The following is a 24,387-nucleotide window of genomic DNA, read 5'->3' on the forward strand; positions in this document are numbered from 1 at the left end:
ATCCTTCTCCCCGAGCATGCCTACTCTTCTCCCTGACTTTTTTGTTGTGATAAAATACACATAACATAGAATTTACCATTTTTAAGTGTTCAGTGACATTGAGAATATTCACATGATTGTGCAACTACTCCCTATTTTTTAAAATGTAGGTCTTTTGTTGGAATACATTTATATTCACAGAACGTTGCAGAAATAGTGCAGACTTTCATATACTCCTTGTCCAGTTTCCCCTATTGTTAACATCTTACAACATGATGGAACATTTGTTAAAACTATGAAACCAACATTGATTCTAGACTTCAGATTTCACCATTTTTTTCCCCTATTTAAATGTCTTTTATGCTGCTGCTGCTAAGTTACGTCAGTCGTGTCCGACTCTGTGCAACCCCGTAGACGGCAGCACACCAGGCTCTCCTGCCCCTGGGATTCTCCAGGCAAGAACACTGGAGTGGATTTCCATTTCCTTCCCCAGTGCATGAAAGTGAAAAGTGAAAGTGAAGTCGCTCAGTTGTGTCCGACTCTTTGCGACCCCATGGACGATATATAGCCTACCAGGCTCTTCCATCCATGGGATTTACCAGGCAAGTTCTTTTATACCCCTGGATCAAATACAGGATACTCCCCTTCTTATTTAAAAAATGCATTTAAGTTTATACAAAGGGCTTTCTGAGACCACGCTTTATTTTACTATCAACAAACTGACTGTTTCCCTTTTTTATGTATTAAGGTAGAAACAAGTCATACTTTCTAGGCAACAGGAAAATATATTCCTCCTTGTGGACAAATAGTGTATCTTCCGGATGCCACTGCAGCTGGGTTGCCAGCTGTAGACTCAGCTTTGGAAGCAACTTCCACAACTTGACTTCAGTTTATAGAGAGGGAGCCAGCAATGGTATCTATGAAGCTACACTACATAAAATACTCTAAGCATCATGACCAAGATGGTCCTACTTCTCAGCATTGAAAATCAAGCTCAGGCTCGTTGAATGATCGTGTATTCATTCAATATTCATTGTGATCTTACTGTACACTGGCATTATGGTAAGCACTGAAATGCAAAGATTGAGAAGGCAAAGTCTATGTCCTCAATGTGCTCAGTTTAATGGAAGATATAGACATATAAGAAAGATATCATAATACACTGACTGGAGAAAGAAATGGCAACCCACTCCAGTATTCTTGTCTGGAGAATCCCATGGACAGAGGAGCCTGGTGGGCTACAGTCCATGGGGTCGCAAAGAGTCCAACACGATTGAGCGACTTCACAACTCACAACAATACACTGAAATAAAGGCTAGTGAAAGTAAAATTCACTCAGTCGTGCCCAACTCTTTTTGACCCCATGGACTATACAGTCCATGGAATTCTCTAGGCGAGAATACTGGAATGGGTAGCCTTTCCGTTCTCCAGGGGATCTTCCAAACCCAGGGATCAAACCCAGGTCTCTCACATTCTTTACTGGCTGAGTCACAAGGGAAGTCCAAGAATACTGGAATGGGTAGCCTATCCCTTCTCCAGATGTTCTTCCCAACCCAGGAATTGAACTGGGGTCTCCTGCATTGCAGGCGAATTCTTTACCAACTAAGCTGATTAAGGTAAATGTAGATTACAATGAGTGTGATGAGGTCAAGTAAGGTTTTTCCTAGAAGACACAATGGCTAGGTTGAAAGAAGAGAAAGTTCATCAGGGATGGAAATACAGAATGTTACAAGTATAGTGAACATGAATAAAAGGAACAGAGACATGAGAAAATGTGGCAAATCTGGTCCTTTAAGTAGTTTGTTATGGCTAAAGTGTTAGTGTGTGTGTGTATGAGAGGAGACGGTGTCTGGTTAAAAAAGGATAAGCCTGTTTATGTGGGAAAGCCTGAATGTGATATGAGATGTTCACACATTCAGACTTAATTCTGAACGGGATGTAGATTCTTCAAAGAGGTGATCAACTCATATTTCTACTAATTTATACATATATTAATGCAAAACTAAACCAATGCCAATAATTGCCTACCACCATGCTTCTCATTTTGTAAGAAAATCTAACTGCTGTTTGTTTAAGCTACTGTAAATACTTTATACTTATGAATTCTTTAGCCTTATGAATTCTTTACTTATAACCCACATCTTCCACTATTGCCTTGTATTCTAATCTCTCTTTGAGATTATGTCTTTATGACATCTAGGAATGCTATTCATTCCCAGAGTTATCCCCAGTAGAACCAATGCTGCCAGGTAAAGACAAAGTAGGCACAGATGGAGAGTACATTTGAGTGCTACAGAAAGCATACAGTCATTAAAATGCTGTAAGAAGGAAGATAAGTGAAACTAAGGGGTGCCTAATAATCAGGTGACATGAGTCCCGCAACAGCCTCATGTGTGAGCTATGCTCAATGACTTGCTGACAGTTCTGCCTCTGAAACAACACTAACTGGAAAAGTTAGAATCAGAGGTATATGCTTTTAGAATGAGAGTACCAACATCTCTCTGCATTGGGTAAGCTGATTGCAGATAGTATTTGGCCAGTTAGTCAGGATATAACTACAGCTGACCCTCTGAGCAAGGGTTTGAAACACATGCGTCCATTTTTTTTTCAATAGTCAATACCACAGTACCACACACCCAGTGGTTGGATAAATCCATGATTGGTTGAATCCTCAGATACAGAATCATGGTTGTGAAGGGTGTGAGCAGGAGTCTAATCTTCTGTTGGTCAGTGTGAACACTTCACACATACTCATTTAGTAATTCAGCTCTATTAACTCTATAGCATAAAAGTAAAAGCCATTAAACTGGAAAAAATAATCTCACTGTAATGAAGTGCTGTGTTTTCAATTATCTGAACTGCTATATTTCACTAAAATGTTTAAAAGTGTAGTAACAAGCATGTCTTGTGTTTTTTACTGTTCAACTAAAAGAAAAAAATAAGATAATCAAGGTTATATTCAATGCCACCATTCTAGATGAAATAGTATCAATAAATTTTGAATTATTGGGTACATTTTCTTCATTCCATTAGTTATACTCCTCATTGCAATCTTGGGCTATTAGAAAAGAAGTATACTTAGTGATACCAAAGAGACAAATAAAAATCTTTTGAAAGGATTATCACTATAGGTGTTTAGACCACAAAAACTAATCAGTTTTATGAATGTTTGTTCCAAATCATGGTATTATCAATCAATTATTTAAGTGTCATAAGAGTACACCTTTTAAAGATGTGTTATCTGCTTCCTTTGCATTTAACTATAAAACAACTTCTCTTGCTAACTTGGTACTAATAGTACTATCTCTGAGTCTTACTTTTTCTAGCTGTTAAATGGTTAGAATTCTTGCTATGTTAGGTGTTATGAGGGTTAATAAGAAATTTATCATTAAATGGCTAGAGCTTCTGGGAACAATGATTTTCTCTATTCTGTCTTTAGGGAGACATCATGGTGCAGTGAAAAATCACAGGTTTTGAAAGAAGAGAGACTTTGGTTTAAAAACTCTTCTTGGACAAGTCATTACATCTCTCTGACTCTCAGTTTTCTCACTTTTAAAATGGAGACAAATAATCACTGTTAGATTGGCTTTTACATAAAATGAAATAAGACTTGAAATGTTGAAATATGTTGAAATCCTTTAAGTATTAGGTACCAGGTTGCAAAATAGGTGTGCACAGAATTTGCTTATTTATATTCCTATAAAAAGCAAAACCAGAAAATACTCAAAATGAGCATGTGAGAGGCTGAGAAAGACACTTGGGAACACACAGGACCAAGATCAGTTTAGGATTACAGCAGGCCAAGGAGTTTCAGGGTATAGAGACAAAAAATATCCTATTCCTTATCCCCAATCAAGAGGCAGTATGAACCTCTTACAAGCTACTACCTAGAAGCAGGGAGCTGAAACAGAAGAGGCTCACATTTGGACTTAAAAATCATACACTCCACATGGAGCATCACTGTTCTGCCTTAAGCAACTTTGGTAACTTGCACTTTTTAACAGATATTTAGAACTGTAAAACTGGATAGAAGTGACTTTTTTCCTATTAATACAATTTCCAAAACAAAATGAAAACACCATCAAGTTCTCTTTGGTTTCAAAAATGTTTCCATATTGCAGATGTAATATTACATATTGCATATTTCTCTCTTTTTAACCGAGGTGACAATTGTTTATAATACTATATAAGTTTCAAGTATAGTACAACATTGTATTTCAACTTTTGTATATGCTACAGTGTGCTCATCATCAGAGTTCATACTTCAACATCACCACACAATTGAGCACCTTTATCCATACCCACACCCTACAACAGCTTTCCCCTCTTGTAGTCACTACTCTGCTTTCTGTATCTATATTTTAATTTTTCTTTGGTTTTTCATTTATTTTACTTCATTATTTTTATATTCCACATATGAGTGAAATCAGACACTATTTGTCTCTCTCCATTTGGCTTATTTCAATTAGCATGGTCCTCAAGGACCATCCATGTTGTTGCAAGTGGCAAAAATTTCATCCTTTGATAGTTAAGTGGTATTCCATTATATATATACATATATATATGTATATATATGTATATAGTATGTATATATATGTATATATTATATATATATAATATATACACCTGATACATATACTGTATACCAGATCTTTTTTCATCCATTAATCCATCAATGATCATTTAGATTGTTTCTGTTTCTCAATTTAGTTCAGTTCAGTCACTCAGCCATGTCCGACTCTGTGACCCCATGGACTGCAGTATGCCAGGCCTCCCTGTCCATCACCAACTCCTGGAGTTTGCTTAAACTCATGTCCATCAAGTCAGTGATGCCATCCAACCATCTCATCCTCTATCATCCCCTTCTCTTCCTGCCTTCAATCTTTCCCAGCATCAGGGTCTTTTCAAATGAGCCAGTTCTTTGTATCAGGTGGCCAAAGTATTGGAGTTTCAGCTTCAGCATCAGTCCTTCCAATGGATATTCAGGACTGATTCCCTTTAGGATGGACTGGTTGGATCTCCTTGCAGTCCAAGAGACTCTCAAGAGTCTTCTCCAACACCACAGTTCAAAAGCATCAATACTTTGGTGCTCAGATTTTTTATGGTCCAACTCTCACAACCATACACGACTACTGGAAAAAACCATAACTTTGACTAGATGGGCCTTTGTTGGCAAAGTAATGTCTCTACTTTTTAATACACAGTATAGGCTTGTCATAGCTTTCCTTCCAAAAAGCAATCATCTTTTTTTCCCCACGTCTGGGCTGTTATAAATAATGCTCTGATGAAAACAGGGGTGCATATATCTTTTCAAATTAGTGTTTTCATATTCTTGGATAAATACCCAGAAGGGAAATTCAAGATGGTAGTTATACTTTTAATCATTTGAGGAACCTCCATACTGTTGTTTATACTGTGGTAGTTATACTTTTAATCGTTTGAGAAACCTCCATACTGTTGTTTTCCATAGCAGTTGAACCAATATACATTCCCATCAGCAGTGTACAAGGGTTTCCTTTTCTCCACATCTTCTCTAACACTTATTTCTTGCCTATTTAATAATAGCCATTCTATTGGGTTTGAGGTAATATCTCATTGTGGTTTTGATTTGCATGTTCTTAGGAAAACAACAGAATGGGAAAGACTAGAGATCTCTTCAAGAAAATTAGAGATACCAAGGGAACATTCCATGCAAAAATGGGCTCAATAAAGGACAGAAATGGTATGGACCTAACAGAAGCAGAAGATATTAAGAAGAGGTGGCAAGAATACACAGAAGAACTGTACAAAAAAGATCTTCATTACCCAGATAATCACAATGGTATGATCACTCACCTAGAGCCAGACATCCTGGAATGTAAAGTCAAGTGGGCCTTAGAAAGCATCACTATGAACAAAACTAGTGGATGTGATGGAATTCCAGTTGAGTTATTTCAAATCCTGAAAGATGAGGCTATGAATGTGCTGCACTCAGTATGTCAGCAAATTTGGAAAACTCAGCAGTGGTCACAGGACTGGAAAAGTTCAGTTTTCATTTCAATCCCTAAGAAAGGCAGTCCCCCAAAATGCTCAAACTACCACACAATTGCACTCATCTCACATGCTAGTAAGGTAATGCTCAAAATTCTCCAAGCCAGGCTTCAGCAATACATGAACCGTGAACTTCCAGATGTTCAAGCTGGTTTTAGAAAAGGCAGAGGAACCAGAGATCAACTTGCCAATATCCACTGGATCATCAAAAAAGCAAGAGAGTTCCAGAAAAACATCTATTTCTGCTTTATTGACTATGCCGAAGCCTTTTCCTGTATAGATCGCAATAAACTGTGGAAAATTCTGAAGGAGATGGGAATACCAGACCACCTGACCTGCCTCGTGAGAAACCTGTATGCAGGTCAGGAAGCAACCGCTAAAACTGGACATGGAACAACAGACTGGTTTCAAATAGGAAAAGAATTACATCAGGGCTGTAAATTGTCACCCTGCTTATTTGACTTCTATGCAGAGTACATCATGATAAATGCTGGGCTGGAAGAAGCACAAGCTGGAATCAAGATTGCCAGGGGAAATATCAATAACCTCAGATACGCAGATGACATTATCCTTATGGCAGAAAGTGAAGAGGAAATAAAAAACTTCTTGATAAAAGTGAAATAGGAGAGTGAAAAAGTTGGCTTAAAGTTTAACATTCAGAAAACTAAGATCATGGCATCTGGTCCCATTTCCTCATGGGAAATACATGGAGAGACAGTGGGAACAGTGTCAGACTTCATTTTTTTGGGCTCCAAAATCACTGCAGGTTGTGACTGCAGCCATGAAATTAAAAGACACTTACTTCTTGGAAGGAAACTTATGACCAACCTAGATAGCATGTTAAAAAGCAGAGACATTACTTTGCCAACAAAGGTTCATCTGGTCAAAGCTATGGCTTTTCCAGTGGTCATGTATGGATGTGAGGGTTGGACTATAAAGAAAGCTGAGCGCCGAAAAATTGATGCTTTTGAACTGTAGTGTTGAAGAAGACTCTTGAGAGTCCCTTGGACTGCAAGGAGATCCAACCAGTCCATCCTAAAGGAGATCAGTCCTGGGTGTTCATTGGAAGGACTGATGCTGAAACTGAAACTCCAATACTTTGGCTACCTCATGCAAAGAGTTGACTCATTGGAAAAGACCCTGATGCTGGGAAAGATTGAAGGCAGGAAGAGAAGGGGATGATAGAGGATGAGATGGTTGGATGGCATCACCGACTCGATGGGCATGAGTTTGAGTAAACTCCGGGAGTTTGTGATGGACAGGGAGGCCTGGCATGCTGTGATTCATGGGGTTGCAAAGAGTCGGACACGACTGAGCAACTGAACTGAGCTGAACTGATGATCCCATTGTCATTTACATTGTTGTTTTGGGTTCGAGTTTATAAACCTTTTCTGTGTTTCCTGTCTAGAGAAGATCTTTTAGAATTTGTTGAAGAGCTGGTTTGGTGCTGCTGAATTCTCTGAGCTGTTGTTTATCTGTAAAACTTTTGATTTCTCCTTCATATTTGAATGAGATCCTTGCTGAGTATAGTAATCTGGGTTGTAGGTTTTTCTGTCTCATCACTTTAATATGTCCTGCCATTCCCTTCTGGCCTGAAGAGTTTACATTGAAAGATCAGCTGTTATCCTTATGGGAACCCCCTTCTGTGTTATTTGTTGCTTTTTCCTTGCTTCGTTTAATATTTGCTCTTTGTGTTTGTTCTTGGTTAATGTGATTATTATGTGTCTTGTGTTGTTTTGCCTTGGGTTTATCCTGTTTGGGGCTCTGTGGGTTTCTTGGACTTGGGTGGCTATTTCCTTCCCCATTTTAGGGAAGTTTTAAACTATTATCTCCTCAAGTATTTTCTCATGGCCTTTTTTTTTTCTTCTTCTGGGACTCCTATGATTCAAATGTTGGGGTGTTTTTCATTGTCCCAGAGGTCTCTGAACTTGTCATCATTTCTTGTAATTTTTTTTTTATTTTTTACTCTCTGCTTCATTTATTTCCACCATTCTATCTTCCACGTCACTTATCCTATCTTCTCCCTCAGTTATTCTACTGTTTGTTCCCTCCAGAGTGCCACTGATCTCAGTTATTGCATTATTCATTATTGATTGACTCTTTTTAATTTCTTCTAGGTCCTTGTTAAACATGTCTTGCATCTTTTCTATCCTTGTCTCCAAGCTATTTATCTGTAACTCCATTTTTGTTTTCACTATTTTTGGATCATCTTTTCTATCATTATTCTGAATTCCTTTTCAGGTAGACTCCCCATCTCCTGTTCTTTTGTTTGGTTTGGTGGATGTTCCTTTACCTGATGAATATTTTTCTGCCCCTTCATTTTGTTTAGATTGCTATGTCTGGGGTGGCCTTTCTGTATGCTGGAAGTTTGTGGTTCCTCTTTATTGTGGAGGTTACTCCCTATGGGTGGGGTTGGATGAGTGGCTTGTCAGGCTTTCCTGGTTAGGGAAGCTTGTGTCAGTGTTACTTCTTACAGCCTGTATTTAATGCTCAGGGTTATGTTCCTGTGTTGCTGGAGAATAGCGTGGTATGTCTTGCTCTGGAACTTGTTGGCTCTTGGGTGGAGCTTGGTTTCAATGTAGGTATGGAGGTTTTTTTTTTTCTTTGTATGGAGGCTTTTGGATGAGCTTTTGTCACTCATTGTTCCCTGGAGTCAGAGGAGTTTTCTGGTGTTCTCAAGTTTTGGATTTAAGCATCCTGCATCTGGCTTTCAGTCTTATTCTTGCAGTATTCTCAAGACTTCTCAATCCATACAGCACAGATGATAAAACATCTAGGTTAATGGTGAAAAGATTCTCCATAGTGAGGGACACCCAGAGAGGTTCACCAAGTTACATGGAGAAGAGAAGGGGGGAGGAGGGTGGTAGAGATGACCAGGAGGAGAAGAGGGGAATCAAAAAGGGAGAGAGCAATCTAGCCAGTAATTAATTCTCTTTTTGCTCTCTACAGTCTGTAACACTCAGAGAGGTTCATGGAGTTACATAGAGAAGAATAGAGGGAGGAGGGTGATAGAGGTGATCAGGAGAAGAAGAGGGAGAATCAAGAGGAGAGAGACCAATCTGGTCAGTAATCAGTTCCCTAAGTGTTCTCCACAGCCTGGAACACCCAGAGAGATTCACAGAATTAAGTAGAGAAGAGAAGGGGGAGGGAGAAGACAGAGGTGACCTAGGGGAGAAAAAGGAGAGTCAAAGGGGAGAAAACTATCAAGTCAGTAATCACACCCTTAAGTAAAAATTAATACTGAAGATTAGATTCTTAAAGGTACAAAATTGATAAGAAATACCAAAAAGCAAAGGTTAAAAACCTAGAGGTTAGACTCTCAAAAATACAATATTAAAAATGCAAAACAAAATCAGTCACAAAAATTATTAAAAAAATATGTTTATATGAAATTTGCTTTAAAAATAGGGTCTTTTTTGCAAGGTAATAGTAGGTTATAAAAATTAAAATTAAAGGAGTAATAAAGAACTTTAAAATAAAAAAAAATTAAAAATGGTAATAGTAAAAATATATCTAGGAATTTCTCTGGAGCTGTTGAGGGCAGTGTGGGGTCAGTTCAGTTTCAGTTCATAGGCCCCTTCCAATGCTTAGTCAATGCTAAGTACAGGATTTTAATCTGTTGCACCTGTCACTTTCAGAGTGGTTCCCTCTTCTTTGTTTATTTTGGCTTCCTCTGTTTGCAAGTCTCTTCAGTGTCTAATTTCTGCCCTGACACAAGGGGGCAAAGGTGGTCACTTATTTAGGCTCACTTGTTCAATTATGCTGTAGGGAGGGAGGAATACTGCAAACAAATATTACTGGCATGTGCGGGGAGTGCTCGAAGTGTATGGACCATACTAGGTTTGCCCCAGCTCACGGGGCATGTGCTTTCCCAGTCTACACTGCTCAGGCTCCAGGTTGCTCTGCAGGGGAACTGTCCAAAGTGGGCCCTGGGTTTCATGCACTTCCCAGGTCTAAGCTGCTCAGGTTTAGGTTCTCGGGTACTCCACAAAGGCACAGACTCAGTGGGGCTTGCGTTTTGTACTGTTCACATCTCCTCCTGGTCACCTCTATCACCCTCTTCCCTCTTCTCTAGCTAGCTCAGGTGACCAGGAGTTTGGTTAGCACACTGTCCCAGGGTGGCTATGTGTCTTAATCACCTCCCTGGTCCCAGCTGCTGGGTTTCCTGGGTGCGTGGCTAGAACACCGTCTAAGGTGTGCCGTGTGTCTCCTCTGGGGAGCTGATCTCCAGCTGTGACCCTGCTGGCAGCTGTCAACTGTCCAGGATCTCAGGAAGACTTGGTTAGCAGCTCACAGTTTGGTGGAGGATGCTGTCTCTGGGACTGAGATTACCCCTTGTCTTCTGGCTCTGGCTGTCACCTGCCTGCCTTTCTGCCTCCGGCGGGGTGAGGGGCCAGTCCACAGCTGGCTAGCTCTCCTTTGGTATTTACTTAATCCTTTGTTCTGTGAGCAGGCCAGGCTGTGCCTTAGGTTAGTGCTTTTCACGGGAAAGTTCTCTCTCTCTCTCTCTTTTTTTTCTCTCTCTGACTATCCCACAGTTTGGGCTGCTGTCTCATGTTAGCTCCCTCAGATTGTCCTCAGGGTATTCAGGCCTGGTCCTTACCCTAAGCTTGCAACCCATGCCTCCCTGTTCAGCCCCTGCTCGCTGATGGCAGACGTGAACATCTGGACTAATTCTCCACTGGGCATTGCAGTTAGGTGCATATTCTGTGGGTGTATTTCCTTTCCAAGTTATGTTGCCCTCTGAGATTCCAAAACTCCCCACAGACCTGGCGGTGAGAGGGTTTCCTGGTGTTTGGAAACTTCTCCTCCTTCACAACTCCCTCCCCAGGACCAGTCTCCATTCCTAACTTTTGTCTCTCTTTTTGTCTTTTATATTTTGTCCTACCTCCTTTTGAAGAGAATGGGTTACCTTTCTGGGTGCCTTGTGTCCTCTGCCAGCATTCAGAATTTGTTTTGTGGAAGTTACTGAACATTCAAATGTGTTTGGGTACTTTTTTGTTGTTGTTGTTCCACATCAGTTTTAAGATTTTTTTTTTCTATTTCTGTGAAAAATGTCACTGAAATTTTGATAAGGATGGCATTGAATCTATAGATTGCTTTAGGTATCATGGACATTTCAACAATGTTAGTTCTTCCAATCCATGAACACAGAATATCTTTCCATTTAATTATATCTTCTTTAATTTCTTTCAAGATTATCTTATAGTTTTCAGTGTACATGTCTTTCACCTCCTTGCTTAAATTTATTCCTAAATTTTACAATTCCAAATACAATTGCTGTCTTAATTTCTATTTCTGTTAGTTCATTGTTAGTGCATAGAAATGGAATAGGTTTCTGTATATTGATTTTTGCTCTGCATCTTTACTGTATTTATTTATTATTTATAATGCTTGTTTAGTGTAGTCTTTAGGATTTTCTATATTTTAGATTATGTCATCCACAAATACTGATAGCTTTACTTCTTCCTTTCCAGTTTTGATGCCTTTTATCTCTTTTTCTTGCCTAACTGCTCTGGATAAGACTTGCAATAACATGTTGAGTAAGATTGGTGAGAATAGGCATCCTTGTCTTGTTCCTAATCTTAGGAGGATAACTTTCACTTTTTCACTGTTTGAGTATAATGTTAGTTGTGAGTCTTTATTGTGTGGAGGCACGTTTATACTACAATCATTTTATCAAGATTTTTAAATCATAAATGGGTGCTAAATTTTGTAATATGCTTTTTCTACATCTATCAAGATGATCATATGATTTTTATCATTGTTTTTGTTAATGGCACGTATCACTTTGATTGACTTGCAGATTCTGAACCTTCCTTGCATCCCTGGAAAAAATGCTACTTGATCATGGTGTATTATCTTTTTAATGCATTGTTATATTCAGTTTGCAAATACTTCGTTGAATATTTTTTGCATCTATGTTCATCAAAGATATTGCCCTGTATTTACTTTTTGTGCAGTCCTTGTTTGGTTTTGGTATCAGAGTAATGCTAGCCTATATTATAAAATGAGTTAGAAAGCATTCCCACTTCTTCAATTTTTTGGAAGATTTGAGAAGTATACATATTAATCTTCTTTGAATGTTTCGTAAAATTCACCTGTGAAGCCATCTGGTTCTGGATTTCTGTTTCTTGGGAGTTTCTCTATCACTAGAGATTGGTCTATTAAGATTTTCCTTTTCTTGATGATTCAGTCTTGGAAGGTTGTGTAATCCTAAGAATTTATCTTTCTTCTAGGTTGTTCAATTTGTTGGCTTATAGCTGTTAACAGTATTCTTTTATAATCTTTTGTACTTGTGTGGTAACCATTATAATTTCTCTTTTTTTGTTTCCGATTTTATTTATCTGAGCCTTTTCGCTTTCTTTCTCAGTGAGTCTAGCTGAAGGTTTGTCATTTTTGTTTATCTTTCAAAGAAACAGCTCTTAATTTCATTCATCTTTCCTGTTGTCTTTTTAGCCTCTGTGCTTTCCTTAGTTGTTCAGTCATGTCCAACTCTTTGAGACCCCATGATTGTAGCCCACCAAGCTCTTCTGTCCATGGGGATTCTCCAAGCAAGAATACTGGAGTGGGTTGCCATGCCCTCTTCCAGGAAATCTTCCCAACAACCCAGGGATCGAACCCAGGTCTCCCATATTGCAGGCAGGTTCTTTACCATCTGAGCCACTAGGGAAGCCCATGAATACTGGAGTGGGTAGCCTATCACTTCTCCAGGGGATATTCCTGACCCAGGAATTGAACCAGGGTCTCCTGCATTGTAGGCGGATTCTTTACCAACTGAGCTACCAGGGAAGCCCTCTTTCTGAGATACCCATTATTCTATGTTGCCTTTCCTAAGAGTCAGATAGTTCTTGTAGGATTTTCTCATTTTTCAAATATCTTACTACTCTTTCCTCTTCTACTTGTATTATTTCTAAATTTCTATTATTGACCTCATAATTTTCCTTCCATAAGATTGCTATTTCCAATGCCTTCCAATTGTGCTTCATCTCATTCATTGAGTTCTCCAGCTCCAGAAATGTTTTGGTACTTTTTTAGAGTTTCAATCTCTTTGCTATTCTTTCTACTCATCAGCTTTATTTCTGAGCTCACTGAACTGCCTTTCTAAGTTTTCCTGCAACTCACTGAGTTTCTTCATGACATCTCTGTTGGATTCTCTATCAGTTAGATCATAATATTATGTGACTCTAAGTCTGGTTCCTGGAGAACTATCATTTACTTTTTGTGATATCATGTTACCATGGTTCTTCATGGTGCTTAATGAGTTGTTTCTCTGCTGGCATATTTGAAGTAGCAAACATATTTTTTCTTTAAGTATAACTCCCCCTCCCCCCTTAATTCTAAGGAGTCAACATGCTAGTAATTAGAGGCCTTTGTTTTTTCAGTAGGTGGTGCTATAGCACAAGTATTAGGTTTCTTATATATGAGCTGTTCTTGGTTGTATTAAAGAATTAGCACTATTCACTTTACCACCACTGCTAGAAGTGTCCCCAGGTATCGTCATTGTCATTTCTTGTGCCTCTGGGGTTGCTGCTGCCACTGGCATCACTGCTTGGGACACCAGGATGACAGGCACCCCTGTCGTGTTTAGAGTCACTTGGGTCATGGGCTCTGCTGCCATGGGAAGAGGGGGTTTGGGAGATGCTAAGGTCACAGTTCCCTTTGCCACATTTGGGGTTGTTCAGTTTACAAGTTACTCCTCCCCTGCTGCTGGCAGGATCTGTGGAGCTGCAGGCTTAGCCCCCAAGACTGGGGGTCCAGAACCATGGATACTACCTTTGCTATTTCCCCAGTTCCACCTCCTCTGTGTGTTCCACTCCACTCATTTAGATGTACAGATTTGTGGAAGTAAGTCTCCAGCATCTTCGTGTGTTGGGCAGAGGAACCTCTGTTAAGTCATGGGTGTTTTACTGGCTATACATTGAAGGGAAGAGACAAAGGGAGTACTTCATGCTACCGCAATACTGACATCAGTCTTCTTTACTGCATACTTCTTTAGAAACAAATGTATCGGGGTATAGTTGATTTACAGTGCTGTAATAGTTTCAGGTGTACAGCAAAGTGGATCAGTTTTACATAGCGTATATCCACTCTTTTTTAGATTATTTTCCCATATAGGACATTATAGTGTTTTGAGTAGAGTTCCCTGTGCTATAAACAAGTCCTCATTAGTTATCTATTTGATATACTGTGGTATGTATATGTCAATCCCAATCTCCCAATTTATCCCTCCCCCACCTTATCCTTTAGTGACCATAACTTTGTTTTCTACATCTGTAACTCTATTTCTGTTTTGCAGATAAGTTCATTTGTAGCTTATTTTTAAGATTCCACATACAAGTAATACATTTGATGTTTATCTTTCTCTAACTCACTTCGCTCAGTATGACAATCTCTAGCTCCATCCATGTTGCTGCAAATGGCATTATTTTGTTCTTTTTTATGGCTGACTAACACTCCATTGCATATATGTACCACATCTTCTTTATCCATTCCTCTGTTGATGGACATTTAGATTGCTTCCATGTCTTGGCTTTTGTGAATAGTGTTGGGATGAACATTGGGGTGCATGTATCTTTTCAAATTATGGTTTTCTCGAGGTACATGCCCAGGAGTGGGATTGCTGGATCATATGGAAATTCTATTTTTAGTTTTTTTAAGGAACCTCTATACTTTTATCCATAGTGACTGTACCAGGTTGCATTCCCACCAACAGTATAGGAGAAGTCCTCCCCACCCTCTGCACACTTTTAAAGAACTAAATAAAATCAGTCTCATTTTCCAATTTAAGGTAACTGGGGAGCCTGGAAGTGAGCATTTTAACTGTTCATAGTGACTTGGAAGGAAGTTGCCAATATTTTCTGAAGGGGGAAAAATTGAAAAACTGGAAATTTGATCCCTGGATCCATGTGACTTTATCTAGGCTGTAAGACTGTCCTAGAGGAAAATTATTCCCTAGTGCCCATAGTAGTAATATTTGAGATGCTCCAAATATATATCTTGAGAAATATTATGTCTTAAATTATGAAGCCTTCAAAATCTGTACCCTTCACCTATTTTTAGTTTACTTTATTCTTTTAACAACTTCAAACTGGATTATAAAAGATGTTCACTAATTTACATATGTCAGTATGGTACTGTTTAAAATGTTTAACTTGACACCTAAAGCACAAGGAAGAAGATCAAGAATAAACAATTAGGACTATATGAAACTAAAAAATTTTCTACACAACAAAAGAAACCATCAACAAAGTGAAAAGATAACCAAGAGAATGGAAAAATATTTGCTTACCATATATCTGATAAGGGTTTAATATCCAAATATATAAAGAAATAATGCAACTTCATAGCAAACAATAATAATAATAATAATACAATTTTTTTAAATGGGCAAACGACCTGAATAGACATTTCTCCAAAGAAAATAAGTGAAAGGCCAACAGGTACATGGAAAGATGATCAACATCATTAATCATCACAGAAATGCAAATTAAAACCACTGTGACATATCACCTCATACCTGTTAGAATGGCTATCATCAAAAAGACAAGACATAACAAGTGCTGGCCTAGAGAAGGAAACCCTTCTGCACTGTTGGTGGGATTGTAGATTTGTACAGCCACTATATACTTCCCTGGTGGCTCAGTGGTAAAGAATCTGTCTGCCAGTGCAGGAGACACAGGATTGATCCCTGGGTTGGGAAGATTCCCTGGAGGAGGAAATGGCAACCCACTTCAGTACTCTTGCCTGGAGAATCCTATGGACAGAGGAACCTGGCAGGCTATATATATATATATATATATATATATATATATATATATATATATATTATATATATACTATATAGTATATACTATATATACTATATATAATATATATACTATATATCTATACTATATATACTATATACTATATACTGTATATATATATATAGTCTATATATATATATACTATATATAGTCCCTTGGGACGTAAAGAGTCAGACACGACTGAGCAACTAAAGAAAAACAACACTATGGAAAACAGTATAAAATATTCTCAAAAATTTAAAAATAGAACCAAAGCACTAGAAAAGATCATTTTCATTTCAAATTCAAAGAAGGGCAATGCCGAAGAATGTTCTAACTGCTGCACAACTGCACTCATTACACATGCTAGCAAAGTAATGCTCAAAATTTTTCCAGACAGGCTTTAAGAGGACGTGAACCAAGAATTTCCAGATGTACAAGCTGGATTTAGAAAAGGAGGACGAATCAGAGATCAAATTGCCAACATATGTTGGATCTTAAAAAAAAGCAAGAGAATTCCAGAACAACATCTACTTCTGCTTCACTGATTATACTAAAGCCTTTGACTGTGTGCATCACAACAAACTGTGGAAAATTCTTAAAGAGATGAGAACACCAGATCACCTTACCTGTCTCCTAAAAAACCTGTATGCAGGTCAAGAAGCAACAGAACCAGACATGGAACAATTGACTGGTTCCAAATTGGGAAAGGAGTACCTCAAGGCTGTATTTTGTCACCCTGCTTATTTAACTTATATGCAGAGTACATCATGCAAAATGTCGGGCTAGATGAAGCAAAGCTGAAATTAAGACTACTGAGAGAATTATCAACAACCTCAGATATGCAGATGACACAACTCTAATGGCAGAAAGCGAAGAGGAACTAAAGTGCCTCTTGATAAAGGTGAAAGAGGAGAGCGAAAAAGCTGGCTTAAAACTTAGCATTCAAAAAACTAAGATCATGGCATCCACTCCCATCACTTCATGGCAAATAGATGGGGAAAAGTGGAAAGAGTGACACATTTTATTTTCTTGAGCTCCAAAATCACTGTGGACAGTGATTGCAGCCATGAAATTAAAAGACACCTGCTCCTTGGAAGAAAAACTATGACAAACCTAGACAGCATATTGAAACGCAGAGACATCACTTTGCTGACAAAGGTCTGGATAGTCAAAGCTATGGTTTTCCAGTAGTCATGTATAAATGTGAGATTTGGACCATAAGGAAGGCTGAGTGCTGAAGAATTGATGCTTTTGAACTGTGGTGTTGGAGAAGACTCTTGAGAGTCCCTTGGGTGGCAAGGAGATCAAACCTGTCAATCCTAAAGGAAATCAACCCTAAATAGTCTTTGGAAGCACTGATACTGAAGCTGAAGCTCCAATATTTTGGTCAGCTGATGCAACGAGTTGACTCATTGATAAAGACTCTGCTGCTGGGAAAGATTGAGGGCAGGAGAAGGGGATGACTGAGGATGAGATGGCTGGATGGCATCACCGACTCAATAGACATGAATTTGAGCAAGGTCCAGGAGATAGTTATGGACAGGGAAGCCTGGTGTGCTGCAGTCCATGGGGTCACAAAGAGTCAGACATGACTTAGGGACTGAACAACAACAACAAATATAAGCAAAAGCTACATATTTCACTGTTGAGCAGAATGGAAGCTTTGAGAGCCTTTACACACACTTTTTTCCCTTTGCCACACCATTCTACAACATTCTAGATCATGGCTGTTTTAACAGCTGGAATTTTAGAGAGAAGACAATATAGGAACAGAGCGTTGAGCCAACCCATGGAGGATTTGTAGTATGAGTGAGGCATGACATTTTTTCCTTTGAGTCAGTAAGTTTTGGGGGCCATATGTTTCTGTAGCATACTCTAGCTCATCCTAACACAGTAGTTTCTTGAGTTTCTATGATTATTTGGATCCTTGCATTCAGAATCTGAAATACTATGAAAATGAAATCACTACTCACAAAAGTTGTCGTTACTAGCTAGCTGGTGAAACTATGTCAGTCAATGCTTGTTAAATGAGCTATCTCGCAATCCAATCTTTCTGAGTCCATGAAAAGATCTAAGTCAGTTATCAAAATACTTGCACACCTTTCCTAACCTGACAGCATTCAGCAAAAGACTGAAAACACTTATAGTTCAACATTTTCTTTTCCAATTCTGTCTTTTGACTGAGATGATATAAAACATGTATTTCTTTCTTCCAACTGTGTCCAAGCTTTGAATTCAAAGGATTACACAGTATCTGGTTTAAATTGTCAGTTTGTACAAGCTCAAGTTAAGAAACGGAAAAGTGTTCTTCAGTGTCTGAAAAAGTATAGTCCATTAAATATAGAGTCAGGGGATCGTTAAACATTGTAGAGGGTGGTAGTGTGAAGGAAGAAAAAAAAAAACGTAAATCTCAAAAATCGACTAGCCCCAAAAACATATGAGGAATATGGGACTGAGGTATTATAAAGATGGCAATATCTAGAATATGCAAAGGAAGAGCATGAAATTTCTATATAATCATTTCCAAACAATTTGGGGGTGTTAAATAAATGTAAACAATGTGACAAAATACCTTAATTAGAACCAAAGAGTCATCATGATATACCTATCAGAGAGAAATATCAATACATTCACAGTAAATATAACTAAAGCAGCATTTTCAAAACTGTCCTACAGAATACTCCCTTATTTCCCATATCCTCCCAAATTACCCCCTTTAATAACTTGAGGCCTTTAGAACAATTGTATGTTCTTCACTTTTTCTAGCTATTCTCACAGCAATACCACCACCACAATCACAAAAAAGAACTTTGAGAGATATTTATTTTGTCCTTTCCCTATTCCCAGATTCTGTTTTGTTAAACTAGTTTGGCAGTTAGTCAAATTTCCCTTACATTATAGCCTATTTCTAGAGTCATTATTTTGCCCTTAAGGAACATATTCCAAACTTCCTAACTGCCTAACTTACTCCATTTGTTCCTATAAAGGCTTACTCGCCATGGTGTTCTCTCTCATCTCTCCTCTCTTGAGGTGTCTTTTTCAGTTCATTTAATGTTTGGTTATTAATTTCTTTCATTCGAGTGTTTTTCCCACATGAGGTTCACGGATGATATAATCTCTAAGTTCTCACACATTTCCAAGTAGCTTTGTTTTATTATATCTTTGACATATCATTGGTTCTTGGGTTATGGTCAGACATTCTTCTAACATTTGCAGGGATAGGAACAAAGATAAAAACAGAGGTCTACATACCATATACCCATGGTATAAACCAAACTAATAAATTATTAAATATGATCTATATCCTACCTTAATAAGCATACCTTTCTAATAGCCTGTAGGAAGCACTCCAAACAATGCACAGACTCCAGTTCTGTCCCAAAAGTGGTGGCGCAGCACAGGCACTTGATTAGCTGGATTCATTGCCCTGTGAGGGATGCCATTGCTGTAGGGAGGCTTGAGTGTCTATTTTAAAGACTTAGGTTTGTGGCAAAGGATCCTTTTACTGCAGTCTAAGAATGTTACTCACAGTGGTACTTTTTGATCAGTAGTCTGTAGATGTTTTTCAAAAGCTTTCCCATTTCAGCATTGCCAATGAGAAATCCAATTCCAATCTGATTATTTTTTTCCTTCCTAGGTAATTTATTCTTTCTGTATTAATGTTGCTTGGAGTTTCTCTTTATTTTTGCAGAGTTGGCAAACTACAATCCTACTTTTTCACAGGCTGTTAACTATGAATGGCTTTTAACTATTTTAAAGGGTTGTCAAAATTAAAGAATATGCAACCGACATCTTTTGTGAACTACAAAGCCTAGAATATTTACTCTCTGACTCTTTACAGAAATTTTTTACTGACTCCTGGAGGAAAGGAAAGTAAAAGTGAAAGTCTCTCAGTCGTGTCCGACTCTTTGTGACCCCATGGACTATACAGTCCATGGAATTCTCTAGGCCAGAATACGGGATCTTGCTGACCCAGGAATTGAACTAGGGTCTCCCGCATTGCAGGCAGATTCTTTACCAGCTGAGCTACCGGGGAGGCCCTGGAATAAAGGAGCATTACCAGAAAATGCTAAGGTGTGTGTATTTCTCACCAATCTGAGCTTAAACTCCATGTCTGGTAAGAACCATTCTTCCTGGCTCATAGATGACCATCGTCTTCTTGCTACACTCTCATATGGCAGAAGGCCAATGACTCTCTCTGGGGTCTCTTTTACAAAGGCACTAATCTCATTCATGAGGGGTCTACCTTCACGAAGAACCACTTCTCAAAGTTCCCACCTCCAAATATCATATTTGGAATTAGGTTTCAACATATGAACTTTTAAAGGACAAAAATAGTAAGTCAATAGCACATTCTATGGTCTGTGTAGCTAATAAAAATGCCTGTGAGGAAAAACCTGTAAAAAAGCTTTCAAAATTTATTCTGAATATAAACTTAATGCTAACTAATGTCCCTAATTTAACACATGAATCTAGGTCTTTTGAACTCCAGAATCAAAACTCTTACCCACTATACTATGACATCTATATAGACAGATGAACAAACTAACATTTCATTTGTTTTTCAGTTATACAGAGCTTAATCACAATAGTTCTATCATTATTCCTCCAGGCTCTAGAAACCCTAGGCCTATTGCAACTATCATACATGCTAAGCAGCTTTTCCTTACTAGTCCAAATGACCCTTTAACACAGTGTTAGTTACTGAGGCCCAGGGCTGAGTATGAACCATTTCTAAGTGGCTAGGTAGCAACTGGTGACAGATAACCTCACTCCTCTTCAGGTTATATAGGGAGTGTGAAGGGAAGAATCAGTAGTTTTGTGAGTTGTATAGTGTTTCCATTTGGAAATCACTTCTTCTTCTCCCCATGGGAGAGTGACTGGTGTGCTTTTTGTCATTAACACAGGCTGAGTGAGGCCAAGGGACAGCTTCAAGAGAATCATTCAGAGAGATTAGGGTTGCCTACAATAAGATGAGATGTTTCTCACTTCCTGGATGACTCTGCAGTCTCATCTTGATAATGCCATGAGTCAGGAATGGCGAGAGAGTTCTTGGGAGAACCTGATATGTCTTGGAAAGCATATAAAAACATAGAAATATATCTGTTTCTGGTATAGGTATTTCTAAAGGGAGGAGCCCTGCTGGAGTTGCCTACACAAGCAGGACAAAAAGAAATTATGGCAAGGTATGCTTTTGAAGAATATGGGAGAAACTCTCTCAGTGATTGAAGTACGAGAACTCAGAAGAGAACCTTAGCACAAAAAGCAAAAATTGTAGGACTATCTAGAGAGATGTTGAGTAAATAAGATGCCTGTCTACCTGGAGAAGGTGAAGAATGACACAAGTGCTCCTTTCTGAGCACTCAGTAATATTCAGTTATAGAAGTAGCTGGCATGAAGGTAAACAGTATCTCAAGAATGCTACACACTTCACATGTGCAAAGATCACACAGCAGCAGAGGCACTGCACCCACCTAGCACTCACTACTGCCAAGACCGGTTTCCAAACAGCCAGGGACATGGTTCCTATCTGCACTGGAGCGGAAGATGGGAAATGTTTTTGAATTTTTATACTGAGCTGAACAAAATTGGAATAAATGAAAATGGCCACAAATTAATGGAGTCTACTACAGATGTTGAGGAGGGACAAAATGAGGGATAGAAAGAGCATAGTTAAAAAGCAGTGCTTGAAAAACAAACAGTTATTTTATGTTTATATTACTTAGAATTCTCCCACCATTGGCAAAAGATGGTTGCAGTTCTATCTTAAAACATTTCTCGTGGCAAATAAAACATTCTGTCTTGCATTATTATTTGAGCACTTATCTTATCCTTTGTGAACGTAAGCCCTCTGCTGTCAATATCTGCATTTGACCACACTTCTATTTTTTAATATAATTAACAGACTTTGTCATAATAACTGTTCTCATGTAAGGGTATGATGGAGTGCACATACGTTTTAGAATCAGAAAGACAGGGTCAAACCTTGCTTTTGCTATATATTTAACATATCTAACTTATGAAATATAGTTCATATATAATATTAGATTCATAATACTGTGAGGTTTAAAGTAAGATATTTTGTATAAAGTGCTTAGCATAATGCCAGTCACATAGTAGGTAATTATACAATATTAGTTTCCTTTTGTCCGCTCCCTTCCTTAGGAAGCATCACTATGAACATAGCTAGTGGAGGAGATGGAATTCCAGCTGAGCTATTTCAAGTTCTAAAAGACAATGATGTTAAAGTGTTGCACTCAATATGCAAGCAAATTTGGAAAACTTAGCAGTGGTCAAAGGACCAGAAAAGGTCAGTTTTCATTCCAATCCCAAAGAAAGGTAATCTCAAAGAATGTTCGAACTATTGCACAGCTGCACTCATCTCACACTCTAGCAAATAATGTTCAAAATTCTCCACGAGAGGTTTCAACAGTACACAAACCAAGAATATCCAGATATTCAAGCCGGATTTAGAAAAGACAGAGGAGCCAGAGATCAAATTGCCAACATTCATTGGAACATAGAAAAAGCAAGAGAATTCCAGAAAAACAACTACTTCTGCTTCATTGACTATTTTAAAGCCTTTGACTGTGTGGATCACAATAAACTGTGGAAAATTATTAAAGAGACAAGAATACCAGACCACCTTATCTGCCTCCTGAGAAACCTGTATGCAAGCCAAGAAGCAACAGTTAGAACCGTACATGGAACAATGCACTGGTTCCAAATTGGAAAAAGAGTACATCAAGGCTGTATATTGTCACCATGCTTATTTAACTTATATGCAGAGTACATCATGCAAAATGCCATACTGGATGAAGTACAACCTGGAATCGAGATTGCCAGGAAAAATATCAACAACCTGATACACAGATGATTTCTCCCTTATGGGAGAAAGCAGAGAGGAACTGAGGATCTTTTTGATGAAAGTGAAAGAGGAGAGTGAGAAAGCTGGCTTAAACTCAACATTCAGAAAGCCAAGATCATGGCATCTGGTCCCATCACTTCATGGCAAATAGATGGGTAAACAACGGAAACAGTGACAGACTTTATTTTCTTGGACTCCAAAATCACTGCAGATGGTGAGTGAAGCCACAAAATTAAAAGACACTCACTCCTTGGAAGAAAAGCTATGACCAAACTAGATAGCACATTAAAAAGCAGAGACATTACTTTGCCAACAAAGGACCATCTAGTCAAAGCTATGGTTTTTCCAGTAGTCGTGTATGGATGTGAGAGTTGGACTATAAAGAAAACTGAGTGCCAAAGAATTGATGCTCTCAGATTGTGGTGTTGGAGAAGACTCTCGAGAGCCCCTTGGACTGCAAGGATATCAAACCAGTCCATACTAAAGGAATCAGTCCTGAATATTCTTTGCAAGGATTTATGCTGAAGCTGAAACTCCAATAATTTGGTAACCTGATGTGAAGCACTGACTCATTGGAAAAGACCCTGATGCTGGGAAAGATTGAAGGCGGGAGGAAAAGGGGACGACAGAGGATGAGATGATTGGATGACATCACCGACTCGATGGACATGAGTTTGAGCAAGCCCCGGGAGTTGGTGATGGACAGGGAAGCCTGGGGTGCTGCAGCCCATGGGGTCTCAAAGAGTCAAAGTCGACTGAGTGACTGAACTGAACTTCCCTGTGCAATGGAAAATAATTATGTAGCTAATTTGTCTGTTAGGGATTTCAGAGGTGGGTCACAGTAAAGTTAAAGAAGCTTCGTAACCTTCAGGACTTCACATGTAAATAGGCCTTTTAGAATATTCTTTCTTGCCCTTAATTTTGTATTTTGATGGCCTAATTCTATGAACTTTAGGCCCACAAAATCTAGATTCCCCTCTGATAGTGTGTGTGTGTGTGTGTGTGTGTGTGTGTGTGTGTGTGTGTGTGTGAGTGCATTCAGTCATTTCTAATTTTCTGCGACCCCATGTACTGTAGCCCTCCAGCCTTCTCTGTACATGGGATTCTCCAGGCAAGAATACTGGAGTGGGTTGCCATTTCCTTCTTCAGAGGATATTCCTGACCCAGAGATCAAATCTGTGTCTCCTGCATTGGCAGGCAGACTCTTTACTGCTGAGCCACCAGGGAAGCCCTGTTATTTTTCTAACAGCTTTATTAATTACAATGTTTAGTTTTTTTCATTGCTTCTAGTTTAGATGAAACATCTTCAGTAAAAGTCTAGAGCTCATTCTAACCCAGTTCCTTCATCACCCACTCTGACATATCTGTTACTATCTATGGATACCAGTCTAAAAGCACAATTTTAATTTTTTGCTTTTTCAAATTTTAAGAGTCAAATGTACAGTGGTTTACTACATCATAAAATTCTCTTCTGATGCTTTTGAAGCCCAAATAGGAGCAACCTACTTCATCCCTGATTGAAACTAAAGAACTTAAGTATTCACTCTTAAACAAAAGTCTTTTTATACAACATTGTACATCAACTATATGGCAATAGAATACATTTTTAAAAGTCTTTAAAATGTATGTTTGTAAAGAAAGATGTATGTATGGATAGATATGTGATAAATCAAGTATAGTAAAATAAAATATTAGTATTAAACTTTAAGTGTTGGGTAT

This window comes from Dama dama, chromosome X (assembly GCF_033118175.1).
Source record: "Dama dama isolate Ldn47 chromosome X, ASM3311817v1, whole genome shotgun sequence".
Classification (NCBI taxonomy): Eukaryota; Metazoa; Chordata; class Mammalia; order Artiodactyla; family Cervidae; genus Dama; species Dama dama.